The 12,153-nt window shown below is 36.8% G+C and overlaps 2 pseudogenes; both read left to right on the top strand.

Annotated features, from left to right (window-relative positions):
* Window positions 1-646: 646 nt before the first annotated feature.
* LOC149161178 (phosphatidylinositol 4-kinase gamma 6-like) lies at window positions 647-10,556 on the top strand (annotated as a pseudogene).
* An 81-nt stretch (window positions 10,557-10,637) lies between these two features.
* Window positions 10,638-11,351, top strand: LOC149161177 (phosphatidylinositol 4-kinase gamma 5-like; annotated as a pseudogene).
* The last annotated feature ends 802 nt before the right edge of the window (window positions 11,352-12,153 follow it).

The following is a 12,153-nucleotide window of genomic DNA, read 5'->3' as shown; positions in this document are numbered from 1 at the left end:
TGTGTTGCGGCACTGTCAGTTTGCACCTAATGATGCGGCGGAGAAGAAGAATCTGGATTCTCTCAGCTAAAGCCCAGTCTGGCTCAAGTAAAGACGGTCCCCAAATCTCTGAGCCATATAGAATAGTGGGACGAATAAAGGTGTCCATGAGGCTCATCTTGGACAAGATGTCCTGGAAGTGACGTCGAAAGCACTGTCTCTCGAGAAGGGCTAAGGATCCATATCCTTCGTTGATCCGAGGCTGAAGCGTTGGTCGCAAACTGAAGCGGGGACCTGAAAATTGCACGCCCAAGTAAGTATACGTGCTGGTGATCTCAATCTCCTCCCCTCTGAATAGAAAGTGAAGATCTGAGGTTTTCTTCACCCCATTGAAGATCATAACCTTGGTTTTACCCAGGTTGACCGTCAACTATCGATGGTCACAGAACAGAGCTAAGGCATCCAGCTGCCTCTGTAATCCTTCTGGGGATGAGGAGAGGAGGACCACGTCGTCAGCAAAGAGTAGAATAGATATCAAAACCTGGTGAAGAAGGCAACCATCAATCTCTTGGATATGCTCATGTAGAAATGCTTCCAACTCATCAATATAGATCCCAAATAGGGTAGGGGACAGTGGACAATCTTGTTTAACCCAATAGTGCTTCGAATGAACTCGGACATCCCATGGGCTGTGTCAAGACGACCAAGAACAGACTCATATAGGCGCATAATAGCGGTCAATAGGGTTGCAGAAATGCCAATATCTCTGAGTCTCTGGAGCAAGGCCTCCCTCGGAACAGAGTCAAAAGCTTTCCGAAAATCTACGGAACAACAGTAGACTTTCGAAGAGCGGTGTCATGCCTACTCAATCACGGCGCGAAGGGTGAAAATGTGGTCAATGGTCTGATGATCCAGTCGAAGTGTTGCTATCGTAAAACCAACAGATGAGGATCCCTTTGCTCTCAACATTCCAAAAGGCTTTGTCTTCAAAGTTCTGGGGTAACTTGGTTTAAAGAGATAGGTTAGAGTTGTAGAAAACAGGTATCAGAGAAGTTGCAGTATAACTTCTAGATCATGATCATTTTGCAAATGTTCTTACTTTGCTTGTCAAAATAACACATTCAATTTTTAATGTAATGTGACTACAAGGAAGAAAAGAAATAAGAGACAGATTGTTAGTAAGGTTGCGTCATTTCAGCAGTTTGTCCCACATGATTGTGATGCCCATGACCATGGAACATCTAGTTTCCCAGCGACCGCTGTACATAGGATTGGAATACCAGATATTAGGATACTTAATACTGACAGACATGCAGGCAATCTTCTTGTGAAGAATATTGAAAATGTAGGAGGATATCCCCAAGTTGGAGAAGAATCTGTTGATATTACACCTATAGATCATGGTCTTTGCTTCTCAGAAAATCTAGAGGATCCTTACTTTGAGTGGCTCCATTGGCCTCAGGCTTCTTTTTCTCAGAGGATGAACTAGAATATATTTATAAGTTTGATGTTATCAAGGATGCATAAATACTGAGACGGGAGTTACCCATGATAGGAGAGGCTTGTTTAAGGGTTTTGATGTTGTGCACTATATTCCTAAAAAAACTGCTGAAGCTGGAAGTTGGAGAAGAATCCATTGATATTACACATATAGATCATGGTCTTTGCTTCTCAGAAAATCTAGAGGATCCTTACTTTGAGTGGCTCCATTGGCCTTAGGCTTCTTTTTCTCAGAGGATGAACTGGAATATATTTATAAGTTTGATGCTATCAAGGATGCATATACACTAAGACGGGAGTTGATAGCAAAATAACGATTCTATAATGCGGAATAAACAATTAAAAGAATCGAAAACTTGAATGCCCAAGAAATCATACCTCCGGCCATTGATGTTTGAGGAAGTCCACTTTCTTTATAAATGAGTCGTGCCAGTGTTATCCAAAAACAGGGGAAAATCCGCTTTCACGCCATCGACCATCACAATAACAATTGCCTTGTTGCGTTTAAGAATACCTTGGAACTAGCCGAATCTCACAAACGAAGTTGTGCTCTTAAAAGTCCCATCCTACTGCTGATTAATACTAATACGCAAGTACTGTGAATGCAAGTATATACAACGTGTATGTATTCTAAAGCTACATCTGCAGTGGCCCGCTAAGCACAACAAAGCTGGAAGTAGAGAAAAAAAAAACCCGAAGATTTCAAACATGCACGTCTGAAAATACAACGTGACAGTCTGAACTGGAAAAATTAAAATATCATAAGAAATTTCTTCCTATTCCATTTATGGTTCAGACTCGGAGCTTTACAGGAGAAGAAGAAGACATCATGTCTCGAGAAATTGCTTCCTATCTCATTTATGGTCCCAACTTTTCCATGGCTGAAAGAAGAATGAAAACAAAAACCCAAAAACTCTTATCCATGTGGCACTTCCAAGCTCTGCTCACTCTAACTTGATGGTGTAATGTTGAAGGGGATTGAGTTAGTGAGCTTGGAGACCAAACATAAGTATTTATAGCCAAACTTCCATCAAGCTTCTATTGGATATGTGTCAAGTGTTCCACAGATCATGGTAGAGAACTACAAAGGGAGTAATGGACCACTCCAGGAGCTCCCAACAAGAAATTAATTAACTGAAGATAGTTTCCGTAATTGAAGGAAATAACTGCAGTTGGTATCCGTAATTTAAGGAAATGACTGCAGTTGATTCCCAGATTATCGACAACCGTTGGGAGAGGGAGCTTAATATCTACCCCTATCATTTCTGATGAAATTAATATCTACCCCTGTGCTAGAGGTTTCTTTATAGTAGATTTTGAAAATCCTGAAAGCAGACAATGTATTCTAGACTCCGGCCCTTGGTTTTGGGAAAAATCAGGCCTATTCATGAAGCCATGGAACCCATCATTCGATCCCTTTACAACAGTGATAACCTCAGCACCATTTTGGGTGAGATTGCCAAGCCTACCCTTGCATCTCTGGAATCTCTCCTCGCTAAAAGCCATCGGAAATGCAATTGGGAAATTTTACTGCAGGTGCCCAGAAACAGAGGAATATGCCAGAACCACCTATGCACGCATCTGTGTGGAAATGGATTTCAGCGCCGGATTCCCAGCTGAAATAAACCTAACAAGTAAAGACTATGTGTGGAACCAGAAGCTTGATTATGAAAGTGTCCTCTTCAGATGTCGATCGTGCTTTGAGACTGGGCATCTAGCCAAAAATTGCCCAAAAGCCTCTCAGAAAAATCTTGCTAGAAAAAACCACCACAGATCTACATGGTGGGAAGGAGCACAAAAAGAACACTACACTGTCATCAAAGAAGAAGAATATTCTAGAGAAAATGAGTCACAAGAAATCAAGGAAGAAGGAAGCAACTCTCAAAACAAGCAAGGAGAAAGCCCGCCCCAACAAATCAACAGTTATGAGGATTTGAATACCGCAGAAAATAAATCTTCATTTAACAGCAAAGCAGATCTCCTAAACCAAACTTCTTCTCCGACTATTTTCAAAAGAACGAACACAATAGATCGCGAAGCTAAGACACCAATGTCCCAAGAACAAGAAGAGATGAAGGAGATGCAAGACAAAGGAAGTTGGAAGACCGTAGAGAAAAGAAAGAAAGCTACAACACCAATCTCGCCAAGAAAGACAAGGAGCCAGACAAGTAAAAATTAAGAAAATTGTAGGTCCGATAGACCAATTTGGTCTGAGTGGACGTTAACCATCATCATCATCATCATCATCATCATCATCAACATTCTCCCACTTGGTCCATACTTCCAATCTTAATGTCTCATCTTAAAAACCCATTGATAATCTGTATTAAGTAATAGATACATGAATCATGGCGATAAGTCCTCTAATGACGAGTATTATCTTCCATGTATTACTATGTATTTATTGCTATTATAATTTATGTGGCAACAATTTCTTAATGAATAAACCTTATGTTTATTCTTGGTCCTACACATATGAATTCTCTTAAATCAAATTAAGGTGCACATAAATATGAGGAAAACATCACAATAATTAAGAATTTCATTAAAATAACATTGTCCATACAATGAGAAACTACATAATGGAACCAAGTCCCATATTCATTACATGATACTTGAATTTCAATGGTGGCATGCCCTTAGTCAAAGGATCAACGATCGTCAACTCAGTGATGACGTGCTCAATGACCACTTTCTTTTCTTTAATACATTCTCTTATAGCTAAATACTTAATGTCAATGTGTTTATTTCGACTCCCACTTTTGTTGTTTTTAGCCATAAAAATAGCAGCTAAATTGTTGCAATACATTCTCAATGGCTTAAAGATAGAATCCATAATTCTAAGCCCATAAATGAAACTCTTAAGCCATACACCATGTAAAGTAGCCTCATAACAGGAGACGAACTCGGCTTCCATAGTGGAAGTGGCAATCAAGGTCTGCTTGGCACTCCTCCATGATATAGCTCCACCGACCATCATAAAAATGTATCCTGATGTTGATTTGCATGAATCAACACATCCAGCAAAGTCAAAATCTGAGTAGCTAATTACTTCCAAATTGTCCATCCGTCTATACATAAGCATGTAGTTTTTGGTTCCTTGAAGGTACCTCATTACTTTCTTTGTAGCTCTCCAGTGGTCTAAACCTGGATCACTCTGATATCATCCCAACATTCCCACAACAAATGCAATGTCAGGTCTTGTGCAGACCTGAGCATACATTAGGCTTCTAACAACAGAAGCATATGAAATGTTATTGATTTGTTCCCTTTCAAAGTCGTTTTTCGGGCATTGGTTCAAATTGAACCTATCACCCTTCACAATGGGAGCTACACTTAGTGAACAATCCTTCATCCGAAATCTCTCTAAAATTTTATTAATATAGGTTTCATGAGACAGACCCAAGATGCCTCAAAATCTGTCTTTATGGATCTTAATGCCAATGAAATAAGATGCCTCACCCATATCCTTCATATCGAATTTTTTAGAGAGCAATTGTTTCACCTCATGCAACGAACCCTTATCATTGGTTGCTAGAAAAATGTCATCCACATATAAAACAAGAAAACAAATTTTACTCCCATTGACTTTTAGGTATATACATTGATCCATAATGTTTTCTACAAAACCAAATGAAGAAATTACATTATGGAATTTCAAATACCATTGGCGGGATGCTTGTTTTAAACCATATAATGATTTCTTGAGCTTGCAAACCAATTGCTTACCATCATTAGAGGGGAATCCTTCATGTTGTTTCATGTAAACCACCTCTAGATCTCCATTGAGAAATGTCGTTTTCACATCCATTTGTTGCAACTCCAAGTCAAAATGGGCTACTAATGCCATAATAATGGGCAAGGAATCTTTCTTAGATACATGAGAAAAGTCTCTGTGTAGTCGATTCCTTCTTTCTGAGTGAATTCTTTAGCAACAAGTCTTGCCTTGTATCTCTCAATGTTGCCAACGAGTCTTTCTTTGTCTTAAAGACCCATTTACATCCAATGGCTTTTGCACCATTAGGCAACTCAAAAAGATCCCAGACTTCGTTACTCTTTATAGAATTCATCTCTTCCTTCATGGCATCGTACCATAATTCTGATTCTTTGCAACTCATGGCTTGTGAAAAAAACTCGGGATCATTTTCGACTCCAATGTTGTAGTCAGATTCTTGCAGATAAACAACATAATCATCAGGAATTGCTGATCTCTTTGGTCTAATAGATCTTCTTAATGTTGTACCATCATTTTCCTGAGAAGTATGTGGTTCAACTCGTTGTTCAAAATTTCTTGGCAACTCTTAAACTACCTGATCTAGTGGAATGTCATCAACAACTTGTGGAACTTCAACAATTGGTTGTTCAACACCAATTTGTACTTGAGGGGTGGTGTGAACAATAACCAATCTATCACTTAAGGTGGAAGGTTGAGATTCTGAATGATCCTTCTCAGAAACTATGTTCTTGGTTTGATCGCTCCCACTGATCAAGTCATTTTCAAGAAACTTTACATTTCTTGATTCCACAATCCTAGTGCTATGAGATGGACAGTAAAATCTGTAACCTTTAGACCTTTCAACATATCCAATGAAATAACCACTAATGGTCCTTGGGTCCAGCTTCTTCTCTTGTGGATTATATATTCTTACTTCAGACAGGCATCCCCAAACACACATATGTCACAAACTCGGTTTCCAACCTTTCCATAATTCAAATGGCGTTTTAGGGATAACCTTGGTTGGAACTCAGTTTAATATATACACTGTCGTCTTAAGTGCTTTAGTCCACAAGGATTTAGGAAGATTGGAGCTGCTAAGCATGCTCCGCACCATGTCCAATAATGTTCGATTTCTTCTTTCTGCTACATCATTCTGGTCGGGTGAACCAGGCATGGTGTATTGGGCAACAATCCCATGTTCTTGAAGAAATTTTGCAAATGGCCTAGGTGTTTGTCCATCTTCTGTGTATCTACCATAATATTCTCTACCTCTACCTGATCTCATGATCTTAATTTGCTTGCCGCATTGTTTCTCTACTTCAGCCTTAAAGATCTTAAAGGCATCTAATGCTTCGTTCTTTTTATGAACCATGTAGAGATACATATATCGTGAGTAATCATCTATAAAAGAGATGAAGTATCTCTGACCATGTGAGTCCATGTTTGGACTACATATATCAGTATGTATGATCTCTAATATGTCCGAACTCCTATTGGCACCTTTCTTTGACTTGTTGTTCTGCTTTCCTTTTATGCAGTCCACACAAGTCTCAAAATCAGTAAAATCCAAAGTATTAAGTACCCCTTCATTTACGAATCTTTTAATTCTTTCTATGGAGATATGACCTAATATCCGGTGCCATAATTTAGAGGGATCTTCATTAATAACACATCTTTTAGTGCCAGTGTGAACATGCATTGAATCATAAGTGACATTGTTTTGTAAATTAATGTAGTAAAGACCATTAAACAAAATACCATTCCCAACACAATCAGATTTATAAAATAAACTGAAGGATGTTTCTAAAAAGTTAAAGGAATATCCAAAAGGTACAAGCCTTGAAACTGAAATCAAGTTTCTAGAAAAACTTGGAACATAAAAGGTCTTTTCCAATTCTAAAACAAAGCCACTACTTAAAGTTAAATAGCATGTTCCTATAGCTTCCACATGCGAGCCCATCTTGTTCCTTGATAAGATGCTTTGCTCACTTCCCACTAGCTTCCTTAGGTTTTGCGAACCCTGCAAGGAATTTGAAATGTGAATTGTTGATCCAAAATCAATCCACTAGGTGTTAATATTGACATTAACCATATTAGATTTATAACAAACAAACGAGATTAAATTACCTTTGTTCGCAAGCCATTTCTGAAATTTGGCGCATTACTTCTTCATGTGTGCCTTCTTTTTACAGAAGAAACACTTGGAATCCTTCTTGATATCAGCTTGGGGAGGTACTTTACCTTTCCCTTTCTTATTGGCTTGAGATTTTCCCTTTTCACGCATTGCCAGCATTGCACTTTCTCCCAGTTCCATTACCAGTCTCCCTTCTTCTTGAACACACATGGTCATGAGTTCATTAGTTGACCATTTATCCTTATGTGTGTTGTATGAGATTTTGAAGGGTCCATTTTGGTGCGGAAGGGTGTTAAGGATGTAGTGCACCAGGAAGGACTTTGATATTTCAACCTTGAGTTTCTTCAATTGAGCCATAGTGTCCCTCATTTGCATGATGTGCTCGCGCACACCTTTCACACTAGTGAGCCAAAGGGATGAGAACTTCATGATTAGGGTGCTTGCTAGTGCCTTGTCTGAAGTGACGAATTGATCATCAATGGCTTTCAGCAAGTCTTAGACCTTTTCATGCTGATCAACGAAACCACGAATACCAGCTGAAATTTTAGTCTTAATAAACATCATGCTTAGGCGATTAGATCGCTTCCATCGTTCATAAAGCGTGATGTTTGTTGCAGTGCTGGTATTAGTGAGTGCCGATGGTTCATCTTTCCTAATAGAATAGTATATGTCCATCCACCCCAAATGAAGGAGAACTCTCTCCTTCCAGACCTTATAGTTATCTCCCTTAAGTTTAGGGATATCACAACGAATTTCAGAGAAATTTGCAAGTTGTACAACTGCATAAAATTAAAGATCACATGCTTACATTAAATTTGAGGCCTAAAATTTCATGCTTTACCAATGTAAATCATGCTTAAAATTGAATCTAATGACATATAAATTGTCTGTGGACTAAATTTTCGATTCAAGTAGATTCAATTATTCTTTATGATAGAATTTATCAAATTATTCACTAAATTCATAATTCTAAAGGGTATATTATGATTATAATTTGATATAAATTCTAGCTTAAATTTGAACATTATGATAAAACTATTAATTCATAAATCCTACGGGTAAGTTATGAATATTTTGATATTTTATCCTAATTAATTATATAAATATAATAAAAATTCTTGTGGGATAAAATTTATTATATTTAGTATAATTAATTACAATTAATATCTAAATATTCTATATGTGATCCTAATCAATCATAATATATAATATTATTTAATGAGAGATGTTGTGGCTATTCTCTAATCAATTAAAATTATATGGATCACTGGACATTATTTCTTATATGCATAAAAATTAACTTCATATGAGAATAATTATAAATTGCATAAATAAAACTATAATATTCATGCCTAACATTCAACGATGAGTCTCATATACTTATCCAAATTAGCATATTTTAATTAGAGCAAAAATAATCAATTCATACAAATTAAATACGAGTATAATTAATAAATTTTGCACAACAATTATCCAAATTGCATATAATTAAACTAAATAAATATTATAAGCATAAAATTGAGAAAAAAAATTAGACATATTTCCAAATAAATGCCTTAATTTATAAAATTCTCAAATATGACATTTAGCCAAACAAAACATGTCTATAAACACCAAGGCAGAGATAAAAGAAACTCTGATACCAAATGATAGCAAAATAACGATTCTATAATGCGGAATAAACAATTAAAAGAATCGAAAACTTGAATGCCCAAGAAATCATACTTCCGACCATTGATGTTTGAGGCATTCCACTTTCTTTATAAATGAATTGTGCCAGTGTTATTCAAAAACAGGGGAAAATCCGCTTTCACGCCATCGACCATCACAGTAACAATTGCCTTGCTGCGTGTAAGAATACCTTGGAACTAGCCGAATCTCACATACGAAGTTGTGAGCTTAAAAGTCCCATCCTGTTGCTGATTAATACTAATACGCAAGTACTGTGAATGCAAGTATATACAACGTGTATGTATCCTAAAGCTATATCCACAGTGGCCCGCTAAGCACAACAAAGCCGGCAGTAGAGAAAAAACAACTCGAAGATTTCAAACATGCACGTCTAAAAATACAACTTGACGGTCTGAACTAGAAAATTAAAATATCATAAGAAATTTCTTCCTATTCCATTTATGGTTCAGACCCAGAGCTCTACAGGAGAAGAAGAAGACTTCATATCTCGAGAAATTGCTTCCTATCTCATTTATGGTCCCAACTTTTCCATGGCTGAAAGAAGAATGAAAACAAAAACCCAAAAACTCTCATCCATGTGGCACTTCCAAGCTCTGCTCACTCTAACTTGATGGTGTAAGGCTGAAGGGGATTGAGTTAGTGAGCTTGGGGACCAAACAGAAGTATTTATAACCAACCTTCCATCAAGTTTATGTTGGCTATGTGTCAAGTGTTCCACAGATCATGGTAGAGAACTGCAGAGGGAGTAATGGACCACTCCAGGAGCTCCCAACAAGAAATTAATTAACTGAAGATAGTTTTCATAATTGAAGGAAATAACTGTAGTTGGTTTCTATAATTTAAGGAAATAACTGCAGTTGATTTCCAGATTATCAGCGGCCGTTGGGAGAGGGAGCTTAACAGGAGTTACCCATGATAGGAGAGGCTTGTTTAAGGGTTTTGATGTTGTGCACTATATTCCTAAAAAAAGCTACTAAAACTGGTCTTCGTCTTGCAGAAATCAGTGCAATGATGAGTCGTGAGTTTCATGGAGTGGAGGAATCTAGTAGCTTCAAGCGATTTACTTGATTGCTGTTAGTCAAGTGATGTGTAAGTTGGAAGTTGATCAAGAAATGTCTGTCATTAAATCTCAGGGAGAGGATAATCGTTTAGAACCTTTTTCAGAAGAGGAACATTTGCGTGAACAATTTCAATTTGATATGGATTATGAAGATGATGAGGATTTCAATTACAAGAACTTTATTATCAGTGGTGGGATTTTAGTTACATGAACTCTGTTATTAGTGGTTGGGTAAAGGAGTCGTGCAACAATTTTAACAACAGGCTAGCTTCCATGGGAGTAAATCGTTTTAACAAGTTTCTAAATGTGCCTGATTACAGTGGAATCCCACAATTATTTCCTTGATAATCGTTCAGAACCTTTTTCAGAAGAGGAACATTTGCCTGAACAATTTCAATTTGATATGGATTATGAATGATGAGGATTTCAGTTACATGAACTCTATTATCAGTGGTTGGATTTCAGTTACATGAACTCTGTTATCAGTGGTTGGGTAAAGGACTTGTGCGACAGTTTTAACAACATGCTAGCTTCCATGGGAGTAAATCGTTTCCATGGGAGTAAATCGTTTTAACAAGTTTCTAAATGTGCCTGAGTACATTGGAATCCCACAATTATTGCCTTGTTTTTTGTTAACAAATTCTGAAAGACATGATCTGCAAATTCCTCCCATGTCATATGGCACACTCAGAAATTCTCAAGGAGGTATCAGATCTTCATTTGCATCAAATTGGCCTTCCGCAAGAATGATGTCGAAGTCCACTTTCAAAGGTGGAAGAGATTTCACGTCTAGAGGAAAATGAAATGCAGGAGCCAGTTCCAGGGGTGAATGCAGGAAATGACTCTTTCAACCATAAAGGCCCTTTGCAGGGCTCTCTACATCAGTAAGATTTATTAGGCGCTCAAAGAGATATCACTGAGATGTATTAGTTACTCAAAGAGAAACCAGGGTTGTAGTAGACAAGGAATCTCGCTACTTGAGCAGTCCAAAGCGGGTATGAACAAAGTGCCATGACTGAATACTATATCAAAGTCTCAGATATGAGTGACCAAGAGTGGCCTTTGTTTATTGACACTTTCATAAGCTGTTCCCTGAAGTTTTTCCTTCAAGGAAAATCACAAGTTTAAATCAAAGTATTAGATATGAGTGAGCAAGAGTGGGCTTTGTTAATTGATATTTTCAAAAGCTCTTACCAAATGCTTTTGCTTCAAGGAAAATGACAAGTTTAAGTCAAAGACAGAAGCTTGGTACTTCATGCCAAATTTGATTTTTTTTTCCTGATGGAGAGTTTTTGGAACCGTTTAGTAGTTTCCAACATCCTTGATGTAGTATAATGTACATTATTTGTATATTGCTCCAGCCAAAATAAGTACGGAGAAGCTGTTATATTTTTTGGCCTATGTCTATTAATATCGGAGCCATTTAATTCTGGCTTGTAAATATTTTAGTTGACTTGAAAAATTTTAAAACGTAATAATATTTGTAGGATGGTGATTGCATACTAATATTAGGACCAATTCAATTATTGACTTGAGAGTTTTTGGAACAGTTTAGTTTCCTGCATCCTTGATGTAGTATAATGTAAGCTATTTGTATATTTTGTAGCCAAAAGAAGCTTAATTTTAATTGACTTGAAAAACTTTTAAAACATAGTAATTGAGGTGCATATTTGTAAGATGGTGATTGCATGCCAATATCTGGGCCATTTAATTCTGGCTTGTTGTAAATATTAGTTGACTTGAAAAAATTAAAACGTAATAATTGAGGTGTATATTTGTAAGATGGTCATTGAATTTTTTATTTTTAGTCTTTAAGTTGACCAAAACTTACCAAAACACTGTTTGCTGGGTCACATTTGTTTTTAGTTGATTAATTAGCTTTCGATTTCTATGCAATAAGCAATATTTTGGGATGAATTCCACTATTTAAAGATAATTTTTGGGATGGAATTGGGATATTGAATGCTCTTGAAGTTTCATCTTTAAATTGGTAATTAATCAATCATTGTAATTAAATTTGTAATTAACTAATTATTGTAAATGAATTCGATATTAAATTGGTCATGAAAA

The sequence above is a fragment of the Pinus tabuliformis genome, chromosome 5_2 (genome assembly GCF_031772625.1).
Source record: "Pinus tabuliformis cultivar Carrire ecotype Pingquan chromosome 5_2, CPIR1, whole genome shotgun sequence".
Lineage (NCBI taxonomy): Eukaryota > Viridiplantae > Streptophyta > Pinopsida > Pinales > Pinaceae > Pinus > Pinus tabuliformis.
The sequence above is the reverse complement of the archived record's forward strand: the minus strand, read 5'-3'. Positions and strand labels throughout refer to the sequence as shown.